Here is a 15,330-nt window from a genome sequence, read left to right on the forward strand (position 1 = left end):
TGATTTTGTTGTTGGGTTGGACCTCCAGGAGGGAAGGTAGATTTCCTAGGTATTTCCGGACAAGAGTCTGATCACTGGAATGAAGATCCTCCTACCAGCTTAGCAACCTTGGGTGGATGTTTGTGACCATGCCGAATTTGGGGACTTCGTGCCTCATGTTTCTGCAAGACAAAAGCGTTAGGCCCTTACCCCCACCAGACTCGACTATTAAATATCAATAATTGGTATAAAAGCATTTAGTTCTCCAAATAAATGCACAAAACGTGATGGTGTCCGTTTAGGTTTTTGGGAAACCTAGTGGACTTTGGATAAGGCTATCTTAAAGAGTCATTATGCGAACAACATAACTGACTCGGCTAGATTTGACCATGATGCATGCACAATTAAACAGAGTAAGGTTTCTATGGGGGTTTTAGACTAGTACCATTGAGTGGACAACTCAAGAGGGAAAGGCACAGAACCGTCGACTACACTGTTGATCGACTGGTTTTACCGCAAGTACGCCTTTGCCGGATTTAAATGGTGATAATATCGAAAGAGCGCAACCACCCATTATAAGAGTTGCTATGGTATTTGTTTGGCACGAGTGGAATATGATGTTGAAAACATGTTTATGCAATAATTAAAACAAGTTCTCATGTATTTGCACGTTCATAAAGTAATAATTACAATAATGTAAAACCGTAATAAAAGAGTGCAGTAAAGGAAAGCAGTGAAAGAAACAAGGGAAAAAAACAAGAGACAAGTTAGTTTTTGCAGTAGAAGAGGGAATTAAATGCTTAAAGGTATTAAACAAATAAAGCACATAAGAAATGTAAAGTCACAGTAATAGCTTGAAATGGTAAAAACCTAAAAGTCATCCCCATCAGAGTCGCCACGCTGTCGCGCCCCCTTTTTCCTGTGAAAACGGGTTTGTGACGTTTGGGAGGACAACTCGTTCCCTTTCGGGAATTAGGTTTGAATTGAAGAGTCGCCACCTAATGATTAAAGTGCATTAGGACACTAGGAGGGGTTTGTTTTGAGTAACCAGAGATTGGGTAAGGGCTTGAAATTATCCCAAGGGAAAGGTGTTAGGCTCCCCTCAGGATCCACTAGTGTGGTTTCCGGCCAAACTATTGTTGTGACTTAAGTGCAAATAACACATAGGCAAATAAAGGCTTTAAATAAGAGGGGATTTTCACGTAATGGTTACAAAGGAACTAAAAGAGTTGATTTTCTTAAAAGAAATGGTTTAAAAAAAGATTTGAAAGAAACAAAGGAAAACAAAGGAAAGGGGGGTCCTAGGTTTATTAATAATATGGATAACCCCACACAACATCCGGTAATCACTCCTCAGTGAGGGGCTACACATGATGTTATCGCGTGGTCATCATATCCATGTCTACCCTTTCCCACTCCGTTAAGGTATTAGAGCGCGGAATGGTCTCGTTTACTTATTGCATGCTATTACCCGCCCCAATCCTATCAGCCCCGGAGGCACTTGGGACTACTAATCCTAGAGGGAGGAGGTATTGGGCTTATTTGTGGTTTCAAAAGGTAAAATACTAAGGCGACAAACAAAACACATATAACAAGTTTGGGGAAGCATATAAACAAATAAAAGGGCTCAAAGAGACCTCCTTTAAACCAAAGAAAGCACATAATGTAGCATGACTTGCACGTACTGATTAGGATCTGATTAAACTTAAAAGTTGGGGCAGATTGATTTATTGCATATTTCAGATAGGAAGCCCGAATTAGGCATGCCTACTGGTTGTAGTTAATAAAATCTGATTCAGTTTATAAACTGTCATATGGCTTGCCTAAGTGTTAGATGAAAACCTATAGGCATGATATCTACTGATTTCAGAAAAGATGAAGTATAATAATTTTAGAAAAGGTTGTCAGTTATTCAAGAAAGACAAGTTTTGACAAAAGATCATAAATTCTGCAGACATTAGACATAGTTGTTACTGGTTTTAGACTTATAAGCGAGTGAAACGTTTCAGACTTGGTTGATAGTTTTTATAGGCATCCTTTCTATACGTTACTGATTTAAAAATTACGTTTTAGACATAATAAGAATGCAGAAACCCTATAGGCATTATAGTTGATTTTCAGAACCTATAGACATATTCTCTACATGCATATGCAGAAGTCAAGATATCTACATGAAAGTGCAAGGTTCCTATAATCATGGTATCTAAATGAGAATGCTGAAGTTCCTATAGACGTGATAACTAAATGAATGCAGAAGTTCCTATAGACATGGTAACTAAATAAAATGTAGAAATCTTATAGGCATGGTAGCTATATGAAAAATGCAGAAATCTTATAGGCATGGTAGCTATATGAAAAATGCAGGAATCTTATAGGCAAGTTATCTACCCTTTTTTACATGCATGGCTACCCTTCCCTTTTCACTAACCATCCCCAAAAGTTATTACAAGCTATTACAGTCCAAATAAAATAAAGAAAAATACATCAGAAATTGAAAATTTCAACCAAGTGATTCAGACTTCATGTCTGAAGTATAAAGTAAACCCACTCCAAAGATCATGTTTTAAAGCCTTTCTCCAACTTGGGTGTGTCAGAGTTCCCTAAGAGTTTCATAAGAACTCCGGGAAGTTCTTACACCCAAATGTATCACCATATTAAGCCAAAGTGCAGTGTGGAAGGGCCATCCCTCAGGTGTCCAAGTTCAGAGGGAACTCAAGGTCCCAAGGAAAGGCTCATAAGAGGGGGGCAGAACTTAGGAACTAAGAGAGATTGTAAGTGCAGAAATTCTTAAAGGGGGAAAGGGAAAAGGAAATAGCACACATAGGGATATAGGGAATGGGCAGTTGCAAGAGGTAAAAAGCAGGCTAGTGGGCATAACCCAATAATGAGAGATGCTGGCACACCCATAAGCCTACTGGAACACATTGTTTAGAGTTTAGGATCCCCTAAGGGATCAAGTTCAATCCTTAGATAATAACTTGTATATTGCCATATTTTAAACTGTAACTCAAAGCACATAAAGGGAAATAGGGAATAGAGATTCATAGCAGAAACAAGCAAAAGGGAATCAACATGCTAGTTTAAGTATTTAACTCAATAGAAGTAGTAAAGTAGACATAGATGCAGAAAGTTGTAAGTAAACACATTGTGGGGATGCTGAAATTTGAAATTAGGACATATCAGTTTTAAAGAAACAAGTAGAGAAAAATGCAGTAGTCTGGTAAAAACCTCAGTGCAGACAAGAAGAGAGAGTTCTATTATGTTAGTAAGAGTTCAGAAGAGATTGTGAATTGTGTAAAGTGTAGAAAGGTCGTGCCCTTTTAAAGTGTAAAAACCAAGTAGAGATAAGGTAAGAAATAATTGAAGAGCTGATTGTCAATCAATTACACAAGACTCCCTTTAGTTAAGGGATTCAGATTCAAACGGGTATAAACCAATTAAGGAAAGAAATTAATCAAACACTTTGTGCAAAGTAGGCAATTAGGGGTGAATACATGAAAGTTATTTAAGGACAGGGTTTTTGAAATACACGATTTGTGCGAATAAGGTAAGAAGATCAATTAACAACCAGTAAATCAAAAGGGTTTGAGATTTTGTATGAATGAACCGAGTCAAAATATGGGAAAGGTTTTTAACTTAAGGAAAATCAACAAACAATGGAAAGGGAATCAATTAGACCCATATTCAGAGGGAAGTAGGAACTAATCACAAATTCAAAATCTACTTTAAAGGGAAGTCTATCATATATAAGGAGCATACGAACATGTTAAGCATGAAGGAAGACTGTAGTGTCATTGTAAAGTCAGTATAAAATCCAGTATAGAAAAGTTTAGCAAAAGGTCAGAGTCATATGAAAGAAAGGAATGGGTCTGAAAGAGTTAGGGGTTTTGAAATAAACCCTAAGTTCAATCAAATCACATAATCAAGCTTGGCGGAACCCCCAAATTCTTGAGTTTCCACATTGAATCAAGTACAGAGATGAGAAGGCAATTAGTTGAAACAGGCTTAGAGGTTTCAGAGTTGAAACCTCTTGCATGCTTCTTTCATCAACAGAAACTCATGAGAAAAACATGATAGCAAAGTAACATGCGGAACACAGTAGAAGCACTCAAAAGAAAAACACTGATAGGAACAGTAAAAGAAACATGGTTAAGAGATTTTTCAGAAGAAACTTAAACAGGGCTTAATAGAATGAAAATAAGGAAACTTAAGAACTTAGTAGGAAAATACAGTAGGAGAAACATGCTGGAACATAGTAGAAGACAAAAAATATAAGAACACAGTCGAAAAGCATATGAGAGCATAGTATGGTAAACATGGTAGAAGAACATAAAAGCATGGAGTATATAAAACTCAGTAAAAGAACATACAAGAACAGAGTATAAAAACTCAATAGAAGAACATACAAGAACGGAGTGTAAAAACTCATTAAAAGAACATACAAGAACTGAGTGTAAAAACTCACTAGAAGAACATACAAGGTAGAAGAAAACATAAGAACACAGAAGAGGCAAATAAACACAAAAGACAAAGGAGAGAAAGTCAGAGAAGCACTCAAACATTTTCAGAAAACCCTAGATCGGAAACGAAGCACTTTTGAAAAAATCGTTTGAAAAATCAAGGAGAACACAGATACACAACGGATCTAAGGAAATTGGAGAAAACCTCGAAGTGTTAGGGTTTCAAAAGAACCTTAGAAGTGAGATAGGCTTTGAAAGGTTACCGATCTAAGTCGAAGCGGTCGGAATCAGGCTCAAACCACCATGGTACGCCGGAGTAAAGCCGGAGATGGCCGTGGAACCTTGAATCGACAGAGGTCTAGGTGCAAACCTTCAAGGTCAGGCCTCGAATCTTCAGGTATCAGGCGCGTGGGAGGAAGACAAGGTGAGTATAAGACTCCCATAGCCTGAGAAGCCATGGATTCCGGTGGGTTTCAAGGTGGAGGTGGTGGCAAGAGGTGGTTAGGGTTTGGGAATGTTCGAGAGAGTTTGAGAGTTCAGAGGCGGCTGGTTAGGTGAACTGATTTAGGGTTAAGGGGTGTTGGTAAATTACAAAAGGAAAGGAGGGTTTGTGGCCGGTCCATTTGAAATTGAAATTGGGGTTAATTGGGGGGTAGATTTGGGCTACAATTTAACTAGGTAGGGCTAGTATTTAAATAGCCACTTTTTCCCTTTTTATTTTATAAAAAATAGTAAAATGATTTCTGGAAACAAATTAAAGGTACTACATCGATTAATAATATGTAAATATTAAATTAAAAATACTGGAATCAAATTTGTAATTATAAACACAATTAAATCTTAAAATAGACTAAACTTGCAATTATATGCAATTAAACTTTAAAATACTAAATAAATTTGTAAAAAAATATGCAAAAATTACCTTAGCTATATTTTGGTATAAATATGAGAATTCAATAAAGGAGTTACCAAAAATGATAATTTGGAAAATAATTATTGGTTTTTTCTGATAAAATAAGGTAAAAATCTTTTAAAAATTGGAAAATAATAAAACACTTGGACATGCTTATTTATGCATACGTATGTTATTTTGAAAGTATTTTGCATATGAAAAATATATAGGGAAAAAATTGGGTATCAACAACAACCTTGCATTAGATTCGAGAACCAGTCAAGTATTCACCTAGGAGAAAGTCACTTCCTAGTACCTCTTTAACCATTTAGACAACCTTTCAAGTATCTTACTCTTAGCTTAATTTAGCATCTTATTAGCATAATATTAGAAGTAATCAAAAGATCAACTATGATTGAAAGTGCAATTAAGAGCAATTACGCATCTCTAGTTTAGATAGGAATCCAATTCCTACTTCTAGCTCCCTATGGATTCGATCCCAACCATCTCGGGTAAAAGTTGCTTCGACCACTCTCGCTACTTTGTAGTGGTGCAGGGTTGGCTCCAATCAACCCCATCCAAACATACCAACAAGTCCTAAAATACAATGCGAACTTACCAGACACCTCAAATCACATCAAACAATATCAAAATCACGAATCGCACCCCAATTTAAATCTAATGAAGCTAATGAACTTCAGACTTCTAAAACTCATGCTAAACCATATTAAATTAACTCTGAATTATCTCAAATTTTGCATGCAAGTCCCAAATGACACAACGAACCTATTCTAACTCCAGGAACCAAAATCCAAACCCGAATCAATAAAGTCAAATCTCGGTCAAACCTCTCAACCTTCCAAACCTTCAACTTCCTAACTATCGCCAAAAAGTATCAAATCAACCTACAAACCTCCAAATTAACATCAGGACATAAGACTAAGTCCAAAATCACCATACGAAGCTATTAGAACCATCAAAACTATATTTGAGAGTCGTTTACACAAAAGTCAAACTCTGGTCAACTCTTTCAACTTAAACTTTTAACCTTGGGACTAAGTGTACCAATTCATCTGGAAACTTCCCTGACACCGGTCCAACCACCCCTACAAGTCACATAACCACAAATGAACAAAGAAGAGGCAATAAATAGGTAAATGGGGCTATAATACACAAAATGATCGGCCGAGTCGTTACATTCTCCCCTCTTAACAGATGTTCATTCTCGAACGGGTCTTGAATCATACATGGAGTCTCAAATATGTGTGGATATCAGCTCTGCATCTCCTGCTCGGTCTCCTAAGTAGCTTCCTCAACTGGCTGACCTCTCCATTGAACCTTCACCCGATCTATATTCTTCGACCTTAACTTTCGAATCTGCCAGTACAAAATAGCCACCGGCTCCACATCATAAGTCAAACCCCTATTAATTGCGTCGTGCTGAAGTCCAAAACATGTGACAGGTCACCATAATACTTTTAGAGCGTAGAAACATGAAATACTAGGTGAACACCCGATTGACTAGGTGGCAAGGCAAGTCTTTTTGACACCTATCCAACTCTCTCAAGCACTTTAAAAGGGCTAATATACTGAGTGATCAACTTGCCCTTCTTCCCAAACTCATCACACCCTTCATGGGCGAAACTCTAAGCAAAACCTTCTCACCCACCATGTAAGCTACATTTGGATCTTTCGGTCCGCATAACTCTTATGTCTGAACTGAGCTGTACGAAGTCGCTCCTGAATCACCCTGACCTTCTCCATAGTATGACAGACCAAATCAGTGCCCAACAACCTAGCCTACCCAGGCTCAAACTAACCAACCAGAGAATGACATCTCCTCCCATATAAGGCCTCACAAGGAGCCATCTGAATACTCTACTGGAGGCTGCTATTATAAGCGAACTCTGCTAATGGAAGAAACCAATTAAATGAATCTCTGAAATCCATAACACAGACATATAACATGTATTCTAACATCTGAATAATGTGCTCGGACTACCCTTCCGTCTGAGGATGGAATGTTGTACTCTACTCTACACTGCGACATGAAATGAGTGCATCGATCCGAGATGATAGACACTAGCATACCATAAAAGAGAACCATCTCACAAATGTAAATCTAAGCCAACTACTCTAAAGAATAGATAGTCACAACTGAAATAAAATATGCAGACTTGGTCAATCTATCCACACCCATATTGCATCAAATTTCCTCAAGGTCTATGAGAGTCCAACTACAAAATCCATCGTGATACACTCCCACTTCTACTCCGGGTTGTCAAGCCTCTGAAGCAAACCATCGGGTCTCTGGAGCTTGTACTTTACCCGCTGACAGCTCAAACACCAAAAACCATACTCAATAATATCTCTCTTCATCCTTCGCCACTAATACTGTTGCCTCAAATCCTGATACATCTTTGTGGCACCCGGATGGATGGAATACCGCGAACTATGGGCCTTCTCAAGGATCAAATCTCTCAACCCTCCAATATTTGGATCACAAACCTATCCTTGAAGTCGCATAACACCATCATCACCAATCAAAACATCCTTAGTACCACCCCGTTGCACCGTGTCCCTCAACACCAACAAGTAATTATCGTCAAACTGGTGAGCCTTGATACACTCCAACAATGATGACTGAGCCACAATGCAAGCAAGAACCAGGCTAGGCTCTGAAACATTAAAATCTTACAAACTGATTGGCCAAATCCTGAATATCCATGGCTAGTGGCCTCTCTACTACCGGTAAATATGCCAAATTGCCCATACTCTTAGCCTTCTTATTCAATGCATCGGCCACTATGTTGGCCTTCCCCGAATGATATAATATGATGATATCATAGTCTTTCAGCAACTCTAAACATCTATATTGCCGCAAATTAAGGTCCTTATGCTTGAACAGAGACTCCAACGGTTGGTATAGACCTCACATGGAATGCCGTACAAATAGTGCCTCCAAATCTTTAGTGCGTGAACAATGGCTGCCAATTCTAAGTCGTGCATGGGTTAATTCTTCTCATGAACCTTCAATGGTCTGGACGCGTAGGCAATCACCCTACTGTCCTGCATCAATACCGTGCCAAGCCACATACTCAACACATCAAAATACACGATGTAAGATCCCAAACATATAGGAAACCGACATTGAGGTTGTAGTTAATACATTCCTGAGCTTCTAAAAGCTCACCTCACACTCATCGGACCATCTGAAAGGAGCACCTTTCTGGGTCAAAGGTGTAGCAATAGATGAGAAACCCTCCATAAAACGGTGATAATATCCGGCCAAACCAAGGAAACCCCGAATCTCAGTAGCAGAAAATGGTCTGCGTCACCTCTAAACTGCTTTAATCTTCTTCATATATACCTTGATTCCCTTACTGGACACCACATTCCCCAAAGACACTACTGAATTAAGCCAGAACTTATACTTAGAGAATTTAGCATATAGCTTCTTCTCCCTCGAAGTTTGGAGTACGATCCTCTAATATTGTTCATGATCCTTTGAGCTGCGTGAGTACACCAATATATCATCAATGAATACCATGATAAAATAATCAAGATACAGCTGGAACACATTGTTCATCAGGTGCATAAAAGCTGCTGGGGCATTGGTCAGCCCAAGAGACATCACTAGAAACTCATAGTGATTATAAGGGGTCCTAAAAGCCGTCTTTAGAATATCTGAATCTCAGATCTTTAATTGATGACACCCCGACCTCAAATTATTCTTCGAGAACACTCTAGCACCCTGAAGTTGATCAAATAAGTTATCAATTCGTAGTAGTGAGTACATGTCCTAAATAGTAACCTTGTTCAACTGCATGTAGTTAATACACATCCTCATAGTACTATCCTTCTTCCTCACAAATAGAACCGGTGCACCCTAAGGTGACATACTAGGCCTGATGAAGCCCTTATCAAGCAACTCCTGAAGTTATTCTTGTAACTTCTTCAATTCTGTTGGTGGATATGGTGGAATAGGAATGGTCTGAGTGCCTGGAACTAAATCAATACCAAAATTAATGTCCTTGTTCGATGGCATGCCCGACAGGTCTGCGGGAAACACATATGGGAAGTCCATCACTACCGGAACTGACTCAACGGTAGGAGCATCAACACTAACATCCCTCACGAATGCCAAATATGCTAAACATCCCTTCTCAACCATCCATTGAGCTTTCAAATGTGAAATCACTCTACTAGAAACATAATCCAAGGAGCCTCTCCACTCTAACCTTGGCACCCCCGGCATCACCAACATCACGTTATTAGTGTGACGATCAAGGATAACGTGATATGTCGACAACCATTCCATGCAAAAATTATGTTAAAGTCAACCATGCTAAGCAATAAAAGATCAACTCTCATCTAATATCCCTCAATAGTCACCACACACGATCGTTATACATGGTCCACATTAATAAAATCACCTACTGGCGTAGATACACAAACATGCATAACTAAAGAATAACAAGGCATATCCAAATAACAAGCAAAGTATGATGATACATATGAATAAGTGGAACCAGGTTCAAACAATATTGAAGCATCCCTATGGCAGACTGAAATAATACCTGTAATCACAGTATCAAAAACAACTACCTCTGGCCTGGTAGGAAAAGCACAACATCGAGCCTAACCACTGCCTGTCAGACTAGCACGACCTCCATAGCTAGGCGGGTGGTGTAGCAACTAGTGCATGAGTCATATTCTGTCCTCCCTACTACAATGTACCTCTATAATGATGGGAACAATACTTCATCATATTCTCCTGATCTCTACAATTGTAGCAACCTCGAACTCGAAATGACTATAGGGCCTGGATTGGACTCCAAGAGCTAGAATAACCACTAGAAGAACCTGGTGCTGACAAACCCTAAACTGATGGAGCACGGTATGAGCTTTGAGCTGGAAGTGCACTAAAAGACGACTGAACTGGATGAGTGTTGTATGAACTATGGATAGCTGAAGAACCACGAGGAACCTGACAAGCCATCTGAGCGGGCCTATAAAGACAACCTCTATTGTGATGTGACTAACCTCCAGTCGATGTACCGCTAAAACCACCTAAACCACGGGGCCTCATTCTCTCCCGCTTCTCGCGCTTAAGCCTATGAACCTACTCCAAGCACCTAACAATCTCGACCACCTAGTCAAAACTAGCATCCGTTTCGGCCTCTCGATCCAAACTATAACGTAAACTATAGTTGAGGCCACCAATGAACCTCCTGATCCTCTCACTTTTAGTGGGAACCAACCATATAGCATGACGGGATAAATCTGCGAATCTCATCTCATACTGAGTCAAAGTCATAACTCCCTGGTGTAGCTGCTCAAAATCTCTATGCAGCTCCTCTCTAGGAGTCTGTAGGACAAAATTCTCTAAGATGAGAACTGAGAACTCATACCATGTAAGTGGCGCTATGCCAATTGGCCTGATTAACTCATAAGCCTGCTGCCCCTATCACTTGAAAAGTAGTAAATACAACTCCAGTGGTCTCCAAAACACCCTATGCAACTCTAGTGGTCTCCAAAATACCCGCTATGCAAAAAATCCACTAACATCGGTCTAGGAAATCCTGAGCATCCTATAACTCCTCTCTGCTGAAATCTAGAGGCTTAAGCCTCCCAAACCTCTCCAACATCTTCTGCTCTTCATCACTCATAGGTGGACCAACCTCGGCCTAAGCAGCAACAACTAGCTGAACTGGTAGTACTCTCGATGTCTGATAGCCCGGAGCTAGCTGCTCTGGAGTACAGGCGGTGGGAGTCTGGGCACCTCACCCAGCCTGCGAGGTAGCTGGTGCAACTAGAATTGGAACCGACTGAGCCAGGCTCGTGCACATGGTCAAAATCAGGTATACGGCATCTTGAAGTCTAGGAATAACATTAGACACTATCGGTGCCTGAGCTAGTTCTATCAGCTCAACTATATTGGGAACCTTCTCCTTAGCTGGAGCAACGGGTGGCTCCTCGGGTGCTGCTCTGGCTGTAGTGCAAGCCCTACCTAATTCTCTACCGCGGCCCTAATAGGTGGTACTAGTGGTCGTCTACCTGCTCCGGCTGCATGTGTCCTCACCATCTGTGAGATAATAGAAGAGTCAAGGTTCAAACTTCGGAAATAACAAATTTGCATGACAAGAATGCAAGAAAGTGAAGTTTCATAATAGTTCGGTAGCCTCTCAAAAATAAGTACAGATGTCTCTGTACTGATCCTCAAGACTCTACTAAACTTGCTCATGATGTGAGACCTAAACAACTTAGTGTTCTGTTACCAACTTGTCACGACCCAACTCCCACCGGAGTCGTGACGGCGTCTATCACTACTTATTAGGCAAGCCAACAGTCACATGAGAACAACAAATTTTATAAAACAAGGTTTAATAACTGAACAATAGAAATATCATGAAATAGCTAAGAAAGTAACAACAATACTGCTACAACCATCCCAAAGATCTGGTGTCATCGAGTACATGAGCACTACCGAGTATCAGAATACAAGGCTAAATTCTCAATACAACTATTGGAATAGTAGAACAGTAATAATAGAAATAATGAAAGAGAACTTCAAGGTCTACGGACGGTATAGGAGCTACCTCGTAGTCTTCCAAAAACTAGTAGCAACAGAACTCTAGAGATGATCACCTCGTCCGGAAGTACCTGGATCTACACACGAAGTACAGAGTGTAGTATGTGTACAGACGACCTCGTGTACTCAACAAGTAACAAAACTAATCTTGGGCTGAAAGTAATGACGAGCTCAGAAATAACAGTCAAAGATCAATATCAATAACCAGTAATAGTTTAAAACATAAAAGAAACAGTAAAAGTAGGTAACTCAATGATATTATGTTCAGCTTGTTCACATTTCAAAAATTTAGGCATGTTTTTCAAGTATAACTGTTTAAGCCAACACGGATAAGACACTTCATTTACCAGCTAGCATAATGATGGTACATCTCTATGCCTACATGTCAGGTATACATGTCAAAATTAATAATATCGCAGTGAAACTATTAAGAATAACCACACATCAACACTTAGCAATGTACGGGTGCCTAGCATAACTACCCATAATCAAGCACGTATATAAAACATTGTGCCTGCGCCCACTGCTGGTGTGTCAGACTCTGGAGGCGGATCCTACCAAAGCGTTAATCATAATCATATAGCCCAATAGTGAGGCTTGGTGCATGTGTTGCCCAAATAAATAATACTTAGCTCAATGTGAGTCTAGCGTACGCGTCATCTCAAAATCTATACCAAATCGACTATATGACCCAAGCTCAATCATCAATTGATCAAGTCTCAGTTAACCACATCTCACAGTATTTAATTCAACAATGTTACACATATAAGGCATCAATCAACATGTGAAAAATCAAATAAGAACGTACTGAGAAAAATATATCAAACACGGATGGAGCATCATAACTGAGAACATGCGTACAAATAAGGCAAATATATCAAAGACAACAAAGATAGCCCTATCGAGTCTCAAACAAATAGTACATAGCCTAGACGTGATATCTAGCATGAATCAGAACTAAAATGAACATATAGGTTTAGAAACACAGATATAACGAGGCATAATAGTCAACTAATGTCATAATAGTCTAAAAGCCACCTCAAATCATGAACACACCTGTGTACGCACACACGCCTGTCACATCAATATCTTTTATATCACGTAGTTCCCTGGGTTACTTGCCCACAAATCCAAGTTTAGATATGTTACTTACCTTACTACGCGCAAATCAATACTCCAAAAATCCTTGGCACGTGAATCAAGCTCTGAGCGACTTGAATCTTGCCAAAGTAACTTAATACCAACAATAATAGCCATAGGAAACAATTTTAATTGATAAAGCTGAAGTCTTGAATCAAATATGCAAAGCCATCCCAAAAGGTCAATCTCAAATCCGTACCCCGGAACCTGATAAAATTCACAAACACCGAATACACATTCAATTACGAATCCAACCATACTAATTTCAATAATTCCATCCATAAACCGATCCTCAAATCATCAAATCTCAGTCTCCAATACCATGGACTGAAATTCCCAAATTTTACTTCAAATTCACATAAACTAGGTGTAATAATCAATGGGTAATCAATATCTATCATTAAAAGTAATCAATCTTTACTTACCTCATCAATTGTACCAAAAAATCTCCCAAAAATCTCCCTTAGCCGAGCTCCACAAATCCAAAATGAGAAAATGGGCAAACCCTCATTTTAATGTTCTGCCCAGTGATTTCGCACCTACGACTCACGTAACTGCATGTGTGGTTCCGTTTCTGCAGAATGGTAGTCGCATCTACGGCTTCCTCCAAAAGTCAGCCCTCCGCTTTTGCGGAACTTCCACCACATCTGCGAGTCCGCTTCTGCGGACTCCTTCGATATCTGTGATCCCTAACCTTCCAGCAACCTTCCGCTTCTGTGGTCTCCTTGGCGCATTTATGCGTGCGCACCTATACCCCATTGTCCGCATCTGCGGAATCCCATGCCTCTGTCCAACTTGCTTTTGCGCTCACTTGCCTGTATCTGCGCGCTCGCAGATGTAGAAAATCCCTCACACCTACGCTCCTCCCCAGCTCTAACCAATCCCGCTTCTGTGATCGCCAGGTCGCTTCTGCGGCCTTGCACCTGTGGCCAAATCCTCGTAGGTGCGATTGCACCAGAACCTGCAACCTTCAGCATTTCCTCCAAGTCCAAACATGATCGGCCAACCATCCGAATCACACTCAAGGCCTCAAGGACCCTATCCGAACATACCAACAAGTCTCGAAGCCTCAAATCACATTAAACAACATCAAATTCAAGCCTAATGAAACTAATGAACTTCCAGCTTCTAAAACCCATGTTGAACCATATAAAATCAACTCCAAATGATCTCCAATTTTACATGTAAGTCCCAAATGACACAACGGACCTATTCTAACTCCCGAAACGAAACTCGATATCAATAAAGTCAACTCTCGGTCAAACCTCTCAACCTTCCAAACCTTCAACTTCCCAACTTTCGCCAAAAAGCATCAAATCAATATATGCGCATACGCCTAAGTCCAAAATCACCATAGAAGCTATTGAAACCAACAAAACTCGATTCTGGAGTAGTCTAACAAAAGACAACTCCGGTCAACTCTTTGAACTTAAGCTTTCAACCTTGGGACTAAGTGTCCCAATTCATCTCGAAACCTCCCCGAATCCAATCCAACCACCCCGGCATGTCGCATAACCACAAATGAACATAGAAGAAGCAATAAATAGGAGGACATGGCTACAATACACAAAACGATCGGCCAGGTCATTACAATCTTATTTTTGAATCTTCTAAAGTACCTTATAGATTAATCTAGCGCTTTATTCATCACTTTTACATAACATCCTTCAGTTCATTTGGTTTTCTATATACATGATCTAATGATTTTCATGCTTTTTTTTATTTGGGTTTAACTGAATAGAGGGTGACTCCTTAGCTGCAGGAACCATTTTATTCCTGATTAGAGTGGAAAATTGGAGTGCTCTTTCCCCGAATAGGCAACCATATCACCACATAAATGCTCCCTTTTTTGTTCTGCTGTAAACCTTTCTACCATTGGTAAATGATATATCAGTTATCATTGTCGACTTCCTTGACTCCTATATGAACCTTGTAAGGTAACAATGATTATCTTGTCGAATGACAAACATTTTTACTACTTATATTTCTGCTTATTTGATAGAGGGGATGCTTGTGTTCAATTTGGTTTACTTTCATATCGTGGTCCCTCCAGGAACTTCTACATGAATAGTCAGATACCGTATCTGGTTAGTGGTAAATATGAGAGATTGAGCAGAATTTGTAAATTATCTTAGGCATTTCATTCCATCTGCCTAAGACTTGGTTGACAACATTACCTAGTATTTGTGCTAGTGGAAGGAGGCCCGGTATCCAATATCTACCGAAATAGTGGAGGTAGGTTCAAGCTGACTCAGATACCACTA

The sequence above is a fragment of the Nicotiana tabacum genome, chromosome 18 (assembly GCF_000715075.1).
Source record: "Nicotiana tabacum cultivar K326 chromosome 18, ASM71507v2, whole genome shotgun sequence".
Taxonomy (NCBI): Eukaryota; Viridiplantae; Streptophyta; class Magnoliopsida; order Solanales; family Solanaceae; genus Nicotiana; species Nicotiana tabacum.